Genomic DNA, 12,934 nt, shown 5'->3' with positions numbered 1-12,934 from the left:
CTGGGGCTTGTGACCATGGAGTGACATGTGGTCAGCCTGAGTGTCCACCAAAAGGGCTGGGCATCTCACACCAACTGAGAACCTGGTACCCAGGAGGAGATCAGGCCCTCGGGACACAGGCTGTTGCCTGCTGACCTACAGATCAGGGCTGTGTGAGAAATGGACTGTACAAGGTGGCCAGAAAGCACACCTTTCAAGAGAGCACTAATCCACATGGCAAGCCTCTACACACTTCCTCCGTTTCTAGGGGAGAGCCTGGTGCTTCCATTGTTCTCACAAACCTTTTCCTCTTCTACTCTCCTTGGAACAACTTTATCTCAAGAGATTGTTGTTGTTCGTTTGCACAGGCATATCGACAACCCCATGGACTGCAATGTGCCAGACCTCCCTATCCCTCATCATTTCCTGAAGTTTGCCCAAGTTCATGTCTATTGCATTGGTGATGCTATCCAGCCATCTCATTCTCTGTCACCTTCTTCTCCTTCTGCCCTCAATCTTGCCCAGCATCAGGGAATTTTCCAGTGAGTCAGCTGCTCACATCACATGACCAATATAGTGGATCTTCAACTTCAGCATCAATCCTTATAACAAGTATTCAGGGTTGATCTCCCTTAAGACTTACTGGTTTGATCTCCTTGCTGTCTAAGGGACTTTCAGGAGTCTTCACTAACACTGCAATTTGAAGGCAACAACTCTACAGCGCTCTGCCTTCTTCGTGGTCCAGCTCTCACAACCATACATGACCACTTGGAAGACCATAGCCTTGACTATACAGATCTTTGTTGGCAGAGTAATGTCTCTGCTTTTCGACACACTGTCTAGATTTGTCATAACTTTCCTGCTAAGAAGCAACCATCTTTGATTTCATGGATGCAATCACCATTGCATTGATTGCACAGCCCAACAAGAGGAAATCTGTCAGTACTTCCACCTTTTCCCCTTCTATTTGCCATGGAGTAATGGGGCCAGATGCCACGATCTTAGTGTTTTTAATACATAGTTTAAGCCGGCTCTTTCACTCTTCTCCTTCATCCTCACCTAATCAGTGCAGAACATCTGGCTTATTGCTGCTTCTGCTCTCAGTTCTAATATTCTGAGTAAGAAATCATAAAAGCATGATTTTGCAGCTTAAATGCAAGGGTTGGACAGAGAGGGACCAAGACATAAGAGACCATAACACACTGAAAAACTCAATCAATGACGACTTGTACCACCTGTGCACCCACAAAATTAAAAGTGACGTGAAAGTGTTAGTCAGTCCTGTCTGATTCTTTATGACTCCATGTACTGTAACTCGACAGGTTCCTCTATGAAATTCTTCAGGAAAGAATACTGGAGTGGGTAACCACTCCCTTCTCCAGGGGATCTTCCTGATTCAGGGACTAAGCTTGAGTCTCCTGCATTGTAAGCAGATTCCTTACAAACTGAGCCACCAGGAAAGATAAAATCAGGGTAATGCTTATTTCCAGGACATACCTAGATCAAAATTTTGATGGCCCATGCTGGTTCCAGGTCCTTCAGTCACAAAAAGGGGTACAGTTGGAGCCCTCAACTCTGAAGGGGTGCTGTTATTTTGTTTAGTTGCTAAATCTTCTCAGATTTTATAAGATTTGGTCTCAGCAAAGAGCACTGGTGGGCTAAGAGAATTAGTTAAAAGGCTTAGTGCGGCCAGGTTGGCAGAGAACTAGGATTTGGAGGAAATTTTATCTTTATCATGTGGCTTAAAGTAAAAACCTAAGGATTAAGGTTTTATTTAAAAAAAAAAAAAGTTACAAATGAATGACACCAAGGAGAAAAATGCCAGGTTACACTCAACTCTGAAATACTGAACGTAAAAGTGACATTTTTTAACGATTGAGAATAGATTTCCATCAGCCTTTAAATAAATAATTGTGTATGAAAGCTTTTATTAATGTGAAAACAAAATAAAACCTGTGGGGATATTAGTGGCATAAAAGTACATTTAGACAATGGATTCAAGGATGTTGGGCTGTCTCAGAAACTGGAGCCTTCCCTGGCTGCTCAGATGGTAAAGAATATGCCTGCAATGCAGGACACCCAAGTTCAATCCCTGGGTTGGGGAGATTTCCTGGAAAAGAGAATGGCTACCCACTGCAGCATTCTCACCTGTAGAATTCCATGGGCAGAGAAGTCTGGCAGTCTACAGTCCATGGAGTCCCAAAGAGTCAGATATGGCTGAGCAGTGGGAAATTGGGCATGGGCTGGTGGGTCCCAGCGGCTCCAGATGGTCTATGAGTGAATATCCTCCCCAGGACTCCAGGCCTGATTTTGCATAGTAAACCCATCTTGGCACTGCCCAGAGTCTAAGATGAAGGATTTGCATCTGCTGAATCCACTGGGGAAAATGCTTCACTCCAGGGCCTGGGTGGGGTTAGCAGTGAGGGTCCCTGTGAACAAGGTTCCCTCCAGCGGTGCTCACTCCTGGACACTTAGTTCATTCCTGGCCCTGAGGATGCCCCTTGTATATGATGACAGATGGAACAGCCTCAGAAATAAGTGAGGAGGTGTCTGCCCTGGAAATGAGAACTGCAGGGAGTGGGTAAATAGTGCCCTGAACTCCTATAGCCTATCTTTGCCTAACAGAGAGCATCTAGGCTCCACTCATGCTCAGGCCCTTTCATTTAACCACCAACAGGAGAATCATGCATTTAAAGGGGAGAATCATCATCGCAAATCACAGAGGACACAAAATGATTGGCACTGAAGTTCCCTTTATTTCTTTGGAACAGTCCAACACAGGGGTAATGACACCATTAACCTCCCAAGGCTCAAACTTCCCCTCTAAAATTCAGATTCACATTTCTAATTCTCCAAAAATCCCATCAACCCCTCTCCTCAATCCCCGGCCTACTCTAAGTCACCTTACCTTTTCCCTCATGCACTGAACAACTGTCTGAAACTGTGGTTTGTGTTCCTTCTAGATGCACTGAGGTCTGGGTGGCAGTGTCCCAGTGCTGGGGACAAAGCCTGCAACTCGTGAGCTGGGCTAAGCAGGGATATAGCAGGGGCACAGGATGGGCTCAGTGTCATAGAAGATCTGGTCACTGCAGTGTGGACAGGGGTTGGTGCCGAACCAGACCATGCTGGGCCACCCAGACTTTCACAGCAGCTGCTTGAGCCAGGCATGCAGCTGAGCCAGGAAGTCCAAGTGCAGGATGCCGCATACATCCTCTTAGCTCTCCAGGGTGCAGGGTACAGCACGTGGCTTATCTTGCTCAGCCCCACGGTGTGGTGCAGCAGGCTCTTCAGCACAGCCATGGAGATGGGGTTCCCACAGAGGCTAAAGGTGGTGAGCTGGGAGCAGAGGCTCAGGGAGGGCAGGAGGACACTGAGCTGGGAGTCCATGATGCCACACTCGCTCAGGTCCAGGTCCTGCAGGGTGGCCAAGGTCTTCTCGATCAGGATCTGCAGGGGCTCCAAATTGAGGCTGGTCATGTTGACCCCATCAAGGCCCAGGTCCTTCAGCAAGCTGACACCTGGGCACTGTGACAGGTATGTCAGGTCTCACGCCGAAATCAGACAGTTGGTGATGGACAGCATCTCCAGAGGGGTCTTCAGGAAGTTTGTCTCAGGCAGTCAGTTTTAAGGGCAGAGGTGGCAGGTGGAGGGATGTGGGAAGGTGAGGTCTGTTTCACCAGAACACAGGGCATCTCACTGGCTTGGAGGTGGCCTCTCACCTTTTTGACAGGAAGGCAGAGGGTCTTCTGGGAGAAAGGTCATGCTCATATGTGTATGAGCTCCCCCTGCACAAAATGATGAACTATTTTCAATGTGGGAAACAAACAGTAAACAAATATTTACTATTTTACTAAGCCTATTTCAGCTTACTAGTATTTGATTAGCAGGAATTAAGACATTTTTACAGGAGAGGACTAGTTGAATTCAACAGTAGGATGGATGCAGTGGACATGGGCTGGTGAGTCCCAGCAGTTACAGACGATCCTTGGGTGAATATGCCCTATATTCAGGGGCCACAAAACGTCCATCACCACTTACAATTCTTTCTTTCTCTCTCTCTCTCTTTTTTTTTTTTTTTTTCCTTCTGGTTTCTCAGTGAGCATATTTATTCCTGATACTTGGCATTTGCAGCTACCAAAAAGGGAATCAACTCAACTCATTCATACAGACCCTAGGCTGCATCCTATCAACTTTTATCACTGTGTTCAAGGCAGAGTGATAACCTGCTACTAAGGATTTCCTATGTATTTAGAAGTCTTAGAGAAAAATAATAATTGTAATTTAGACTTGGCGCGATTGGAGCCACTTAAACAATGATGCTCATTTGACTTTTTATCTTCTCTGGACTGCTTCAGTTCAGTTCACTTACTCAATCGTGTCGGACTCTTTGTGACCCCATGAATTGCCACACTCCAGGCCTCCCTGTCCATCACCAACTCCCAGAGTTCCCTCAGAATCATGTCCATCAAATCAGTGATGCCATCCAGCCATCTCATCCTCTGTCATCCCCTTCTCCTCCTGCCCCCATCCCTCCCAGCATTAGAGTCTTTTCCAACGAGTCAACTCTTCGCATGAGGTGGCCAAAAAGACTGGAGCTTCAGCTTTAGCATCATTCCTTCCAAAAAATTCCCAGGGCTGATCTCCTTCAAAATGGACTGGTTGGATCTCCTTGCAGTCCAAGGGACTCTCAAGAGTCTTCCTCCAAACCACAGTTCAAAAGCATCAATTCTTCAGTGCTCAGCCTTCTTCACAGTCCAACTCTCACATCCATACATGACTACTGGAAAAACCATAGTCTTGACTAGGTGGACCTTAGTCGGCAAAGTAATGTCTCTGCTTTTGAATATGCTGTCTAGGTTTGTCATAACTTTTCTTCCAAAGAGTATGAATCTTTTAATTTCATGGCTGCAGCCACCATCTGCAGTAATTTTGGAGCCCCCCCAAAAAAAGCCTGACACTGTGTCCACTGTTTCCCCATCTATTTCCCATGAAGTGATGGGACCAGATGCCATGATGTTCATTTTCTGAATGTTGAGCTCTTCTTTTTTTAAAAAAAAAAAAATTTTTTTTCTTTATTTTACTTTAAAATACTGTATTGGTTTTGCCATACATTGTCATCAATCCACCCCGGGTGTACGCGCATTCCCAAACATGAACCCCCCTCCCACCTCCCTCCCCATAGCACTACTCTGAGTCATCCCCATGCACCAGCCCAAAGCTTTAAGCCAACTTTTTTACTCTCCACTTTCCCTTTCATTGAGGCTTTTTAGTCCCTCTTCACTTTTTGCCATAGGAGTGGTGTCATCTGCATATCTGAAGTTACTGGTATTTCTCCCAGCAATCTTGATTCCAGCTTGTGCTTCTTCCAGCCCAGCATTTCTCATGATGTACTCTGTATATAAGTTAAATAAGCAGGGTGACAATATACAGCCTTGATGTACTCCTTTTCCTATTTGAAACCAGTCTGTTGTTCCATCTGCACTATGTAGGAGCTGCAATTCCCCCCCCCCCCCCCGGTCCCTCCTTGTCATCTCATGAATCACCTACTTGCCATAGCTCACATGGAGCCTAAAACAGCTCAGGAAAGATGTGGCACATTGGAGGGAGAGACAGAGCTTTGGACTTCAAATCTCACACCTGATCGACCAATGATCTCCTTGCTTAGTTATCTATCATCACCTCAGCTAAGGCATCGCTCTCTCGGAAAGAATTCCCAAGGTCATCACACCTGACTCCCACTTTGAGGACTCTGAGCAAGAAGTCCCCTTTGACAGCATCTAACCTGGGTCACACCTCTGACCCTAATCAGGTTGGTGACCTGACAAGATGCCCAGGGACACCGCAGTGACATTGTGAGGATTTTAGAATGGTCTAGGCACCCTGGCAATGTCCCCAGCAGGCACAGAGTAGACATCCCGATGGTAACAAAATGAGAGAGGCCTGTTCTAGTCATGGCGCAGGGATGGCGCCATGCCTCTCTGAGCACCTGGTGCAGGCGGCCATCGAGGAAGGAGATGGAGTCCAGGTAGAGCTCCTGCAGGTGGAGCAGTTTCAGGAACTGGGCTGTAAGCCTGGCTATGCAGTGCTCCTCCTGGTTGAGGGCAGTGTGCAGCAACATGTGGATGTGCCAGAGCAGCAGCCAGCACAGGTTGCCTATCCACTCCAGGTGCCACATGAACCTGCCCAGCATGGCCAGCTTCCAGGTACAGTTCACCTCCAGGTCCTGGACAGAGTCCAGTTCCACCACCATCAGGATCCTCCTAATGCTCTGCATGGTCATGGTGAAGATCCTCAGCTTCAGGCAGTGCAGGTGCAGTAGGCTCCTCCTGTTTGGCCTTCTTCAGCAGGTGGCTGAGGGTCTGGTCCACTGTGTCATCCTTGAGCAACAGGTCAACCAGCACCTGCATAGGGGCCTGTGCTGTCTTGCTCTACCTGCACCTCCACCCTGTGCCTCTTCTGCATGGGCTGAGCTGGCTTGGGCTCTAGCAGCAAGTGAACGCTGACCATAATGCTGGACTACATGGTCCAGAATTCCTGGTGGACCTTCTGGCACAAGTCCAGCAACTGCAGCTTCCCACTGCCTGCAGGGCCACGGGGCACATGCTCAGCTATGCAGAGGCTGAGAGGCACCAGGACCCTGTGAGTGTTCTGCACTCCACATGCAACAGCTCCTCTGGCTTCAGGAACCCCCTTGGTCCCTACTTTAAGGGACACTGTGGGGAACACGTGCCTTTTGTTCCCTCTGCCCCTCAACCAGTCCTGTACACCTGAACACCTATTCCCAGTGACCCCTAAACTCCTGTCCTGCCTCCTGCATCTCAGGCCTCAGGCCTCACCAGTCTGCCAGGTCGACCTTACCTGGAGTGGACCTCCTGAGCAAGCAGGACATCCAGGCTGTCAAGTGGAGCCTGGAAGGTCTCCAGATGAGGCTGGTCATCCTTTTCAGGGTCCCTAAGTGGGAGGCAGGGGAAGGCCTGCACCATCACATTCAGGGCCTGGGTGTGCCTCCCAGCAAGGGCCATCATAAACAGTGGCAGGAAGAGCTCTATGAGCAGCTCCTCCGGGGCTGCAATGGCCAAGTGCTCAATCCACTTGAGCACTTGCTCTGATTGGTCAGCTCCATGTGTTTGGGTAGGGCCTGGATGCATATCCTGAAGAACCTACTCTGGAGTGAGTCCTGAGGGGATGTCAGAGAGCAAGGGGGGTGGGGGGGGTGGGTTCTTCTCCAGCCAAGGAACCGGGGACACCCTGCTGTCACTACACCCTAGGGGAACCTAAGGCAGGGTCAGAGACATCCTCTGGCCACAAAGTCACACCTTTGGTCCCATTGGTACCAGGACAAACCTCTCTCCAGGCAACAACAAAGGAAAATGGTGTCTTTTTGCCCTATCTCATATCTACCAGCTGCTGCATTTAATCCCAGCCCTTCTGGCCAATAGATACCTACCAGTCTGACAGCTGACCCCACTCTCTTCAGAGAAAGCTTCTGATTATTTTTCAAGGCCTGAAAATAAGAATATGGAGTTTAGCCCAACACGGCCTGTCTCTAAACTCCAACCAATAACTCACACAATGGGCATTGACATGTCACTTAATAAAAAGAAGTACCTGTCAATGTGTGTCTCTTCTACAAATGTCATTACCATTTGGTTCAATGGAGCAAAGTACTCACATTCAGAATAAGGCCACCACTATTTAAAATATTCTAAAGTTTTTTTTTTTTTTTTTTTTGTACTCCATGGAATTAAAAAACAAAAACAAAAACAAAAACAGTTTTTAGCTTTCAAAACAAAAAGGAACCCCCAAAACCCTTTAAGCTAGCAAAATCACAAAACCATAAAATTATATGAACTATAATTAATGGTAACAAACTAAACTTTAAAATGTCATCAAAAAAAATTCCTCCCAATTTGATGTGTTTCATTAAATCCATTCCTGGGACTTCTCTGGCAGTACAGAGAGGATTCTGTGCTTTCACTGCAGGGGCACGCGTTCTAACCCCATCAGGGAACTATGACCCCTGATGCTGTTGGTGTGACCCCATCCCCTCACTCTCACCCCACCCTACCCCATCCACCTCTCACCCCCTTGACAAATTCTATTTGTTTAAGTAATATTGTAACAGTCTGTACAAGTGGTAAAAATCAGAGAAGAAACCAAACTGACTAGGATAAAGGTAAAACTTCATGTAGAAGCAAAAGCAAAGCGTGCAACTGCCAATGTGATGGAAAGGCAAAGAAAATTCTCAGCAGGATCGTAGCCTGCGTGGCCTATCCCATGAAGGCCCTGGCAGGTACAGCTATCAGAGCCTGAGGCTCCAGCGTGGAGCCATGGGCTCTCGTGGGCCCAGGACACAAATCGGTATCAGTAAACAGCTGCAACTGGAGGCTCAGGCAGTCCCCTGCACATCCCAACCTGGGCTCTGTCCAGTGACCTTTAAAGGCTCGTGACCTTCAAAGGCTCCTTCCCAAGTGTAGCTGGGTAGCCTGACATTCCCTCAGTGCCAGTGAACAAGGAATGCAGAGCGCCTTTAAAACCCCTAAGCCCCCACTCCTCTCCCTCCCCTAAAGTTCTTACTTACACTGATGGGAGCTCAACTTTAAGCCTACAAATACAATTCAGTTTTTCCTTTGCTCTGCATTAAGCACAGGTAGCAACACAGACTTTCTCCCTGTGGAGGTGCAAAATCAGCATCAAAGGGTCTGGAGTGAAGCCCCTGCTGGGCTGACTGACACACTGCTTCTGCTACAGTCTCAGGACAGAGACAGATGGAACCTCTCCACCCTCAACTGTGATGCCCCAACAGTTCTTCTATTTGGAGGGTGAGAAGGTGGCCTTCCCTGAAGAATACTCTACAGTTTGGTAACTTCCTAGAGATGGCACCTTCAGCAGCCAGAGATGTAGCTGACCCTTAAATAGAGTTAAAACAAAAAAAAAATAGGGTTAAGCTGGAATGTGCCTTGTGGGCATTTTGACCAATCAGCTGCAGGAGCTCAAGATTCTCAACAAAGATAATCATCAAGTTCCTGATTAAAAATCAGCCACGATGACACAGGCACCAGTACCTCAAATAACGTTCAGAGAGAAGCCGAAGTTCACCCCTGGTTTCCTTTCGAGGCTGGTGAGCCTGAGACAGCAAAGGCAGGACAAGCTTGTTATGCTCCATGAAGGAAGAACTGGATCCCACCTGGAGTTCCAGTAGGTCTGCCCTTCCTCCACTCTGGAGTGAGATCTCTTCTTACCCTGGAATAGTCTACCCTCTCTGTGAGCCTGCTTTGCCTCTTCCTGTGCTAGGCAAGACAGATTCAATGACATCTAGACCTAAACAAAAGAGGCTCCCTCCTTCCTCCCCAACGAAGATTTGCCAGATGTCCAGGTTACCCTAACTGTAGCCAACTACTCCTGAGGGTGGTCTTTCCAGAAGCAAAGCAGCAGTAGGGTGGAAGGGCGGGGTTGGGTGGTTGAGGGTCCACTCCAGGCAGGCAGGACTGCAGGACTTAGCAGGCGGTAGCCCAGAACAAGGGGGAGGAAGGAAATGACAGCAGAACTAGGACCCTGGTCTCCTGGTTCTCAGAGCTGCATCTCATTTTCTGGATCAGTGTCAGGATCACTAAGGGCACTGCAGCCTACACTTGGGGGCTTGGAGTGTCCCAAGGTGGTTCAGTTCAGTTAAGTCATTCAGTCATATCTGACTCTATGACCCCATGAAGAGCAGCACTCCAGTCTTCCTTGTCCATCACCAGCTCTCGAAGTTCACTCAGACTCACGTCCGTCATGTCCGTGATGCCATCCAGCTGTCTCATCCTCGGTTATCCCCTTCTCCTCCTGCCCCCAATCCCTCCCAACATCAGAGTCTTTTCCAATGAGTCAACCCTTTGCATGAGGTGGCCAAGGTACTGGAGTTTCAGCTTTAGCATCATTCCTTCCAAAGAAACCCCAGAGTTGATCTCCTTCAGAATGGACTGGTTGGATCTCCTTGCAGTCCAAGGGACTCTCAAGAGTCTTCTCCAACACCACAGTTCAAAAGTAGGGGCAGAATAGTAGAGTAGAATAATCAAGCAGTTAGCTTGATACTCCATTAGGGAAGTGTAGATAGCGAAGAAACGTTATGGGGTTTTGGGAGACCACAATAAGACTAATGATAGTCAAGCAAGTAGTGGGAAAATTCTGAAGCATGTAGGCTTTCTCTATTCATAAAGAAAAACAAGTCGCTTACCGTCAAAGCCAGGCTGGCTTGCTTAAATCCAGCTAACTTGCTTAGCAACAAAACCATGCAACAGATGCATGAGGCATGGCCCAAAACAATAAAACTGTGGTGGCATGAGAGTTACTTCCTGCCTAGTGAACTCCATTAGTTAACCCCCAAACCATGCTTTTTGGCCCCTAAGACATGTTCTTTCCAGAATGCTCCCCCAAACAATGAAAGAATAGCAGAAGACAAGACCCACAACCTGCCCGGTGGTCATCAAGTTAATGACTCTCCAAAACAGGCTCTGTGCATACAAAACACAATCATTTATGGTAAGGTGACTTTTCAAAATGAAATACCTGCATTGTACTGAGACCTGAAAATATTTTTTCCCAAGTAATATGACAGGGAAGTTTAGTGTGCTGCAGTCCATGGGGTCGCAGAGTCGGATACGACTGAGCAACTGAACTGAACTGAACTATGATAGTCCTAGCCTGACCATATAGAGTGGGACAAGTAAACTTCCCTGCCCTACCTCGGGGAGGCACTGACGATGGAAACATGCTGTCTGGTCAAGAAAAATAGGATATTTTCCCCCCTCCCCTCGTCCTCTGATTGTGAAAGTGTAACTGAGTACTTAGGGCCACACAACACTTGTGAACCTTCCAAGTATCCTACTCTAGTAAATAACTTCTTTTCTAGCACTTTACTTCTCACCTAATTTCTTTTAGGCATTAAGTAGTAGTCACTTAGTTGTGTCTGACTTTTTGGGACCTCATGGACTGTAGCCCACCAGGCTACTCTGTCCATGGGATTCTCTAGGCAATAATACTGGAGTGAGTTGCAATTACCAATTCCAGAGGACCTTCCCAACTGTACAGAAAGGAGACTTCATTAATGTGCAGTAGAGGATACCCCTGGTTAACCTGTTACAGAAAACTGCCCTCTTGAGTCTTTAAATTTTGTACCAATTCTATACCTCTACTTGGCCAATTGTTTATTTATTCAGGTTTTAAGGTGAATGATCTGGAGCTATTTGTTCCATCATGAGACATAAAGGACTGTGGTGCTAGAGATCTTTGGAGCCCTGGAAACAACACCTAATGGTTTCACAGTGTCCCACTCTGTTTCTCTTTGCCTAGGTGACATGCCAGTGGCTGTCCCCCCTTCCTACTTCCAAGGGCACACGGAGGGAGCACTGAGACTGGACACACAGATGAGAGAGGCTCAGAGGGAAGTGGGTGCGGGCAGCCTGGGGTGGGGATGTTTCTAATATTTACAAAGTCGCTGGGGTGGGTGGGGGGCATCATTATCGGTGACAGGGAGGGACACCTTATGAAACTATCACGTTCATCTTCTAGTTAGAAATATGTATGAGGGAGGTGACATAAAACACAAGTATAACTAACACTGTTTTGTTAGGTGACATGCAATGCAAGTATAACTAGTACTCTTTTATTTTAGATATAAAAGCTCATAGAGCAAACACTAAAAGTTCTCATCAAAATGAAAATACTTTTTTTCTATTTAGTTTTGTATCCATATGAAATGATGAATGTTCACTAGACTTACTACACTCATCACTACAGCGTGAACATAAGTGGACTCATGATACTGAATCCCTTAAATTTACACAGGGTTATATGCCAAATCTATTAATCTCTCAGTAAAACTGAAAAGATTAAAAGAAAAAAAAAAAGTCATGATCTTCCACCCAGGGTGTCTGAACAAACAAAAAGCAAGCAAGCCTCAAAAATAATGACAGACAAACCTGATCTGTATGGTGGAGCAGGGCCACCAGAGTGACCACTCATGCTGAAACTGCAAAGCCAATCTTCATAATCTAAGGTACAATTATGATATTTTTTCACGGCCATTCCATATGTTTTTTAAAGTCAAGAACTCTGTTATACTAACTGTTGTAAATGTCTGTTGTTCAGTCACTCAGCCCTGTCTGACACTTTGAGACGCCATGAACCTTAGTACACAAGGATTCCCTGTCTTTCACTGTCTCCCAGAGTTTGCTCAAACTCATGCCTATCGAGTCAGTGATGCCATCCATCCATTTGTCCCCTGTCATCCCCTTCTCCTCTTGTCTTCCATCTTTCCCAGCAGCAAAGTCCTTTCCAATGAATCAGCTCTTCACATCAGGTGGCCAAAGTTTTTGAGCTTTGGCTTCAACATCACCCCTTCTAATGAATATTCAGAGTTGATTTCATTAGGATTCACTCATTGTAAATGCTTAGAGAAATAAAAATAGCAAAGATATTTTTCTTTAGTATTTTGTGATCTTAAGCACTGAGAGTTAAAGTGTTTCATTTCTTTCCAAAAAATGTCAGCAAGGAGTTCTCTCAACTCTACTTCCTTTCTTCTCAGCACATAACTTTCAACTGGAGGTGAGGATCTTTCCTATGCATGAACTGGACCATTGTCACCCCACTTCCAAAGCCTAAATATGTTTCCACTGTCTCATTCTTTGTACTTTCAGGCCTGATACTATCTCCAAGTCTCTTTATCACTACCAAGTGAAGTAACATTTGCTGGCATCATTGCTTCTAAGGCGTGTTCATTTCTTTTGTCACAAACAGGCTCTTTATTCAAGTTTTTCCAGGGGATGGGGAATGAGAGCCTGAAACTGGATTCTAAATCAAAATGACAATACCTCCATACTTGGCAGAATTTAAATCACCAAGTGTTTCACTTTCCTCATCTCAGGTTCTTCCTCAAAAACTGAAATATCAACATCAGGGGCTTTACCGTGCCTTT

At 46.5% G+C, this 12,934-nt stretch overlaps 1 pseudogene; it reads right to left on the bottom strand.

Annotated features, from left to right (window-relative positions):
• Positions 1-3,007: 3,007 nt before the first annotated feature.
• LOC108634771 lies at positions 3,008-7,127 on the bottom strand (annotated as a pseudogene).
• Positions 7,128-12,934: the final 5,807 nt, after the last annotated feature.

The sequence above is a fragment of the Capra hircus genome, unplaced genomic scaffold, assembly GCF_001704415.2.
Source record: "Capra hircus breed San Clemente unplaced genomic scaffold, ASM170441v1, whole genome shotgun sequence".
Lineage (NCBI taxonomy): Eukaryota > Metazoa > Chordata > Mammalia > Artiodactyla > Bovidae > Capra > Capra hircus.
Note: the sequence above shows the minus strand (reverse complement) of the source record. Positions and strands in the feature narration are given on the sequence as shown.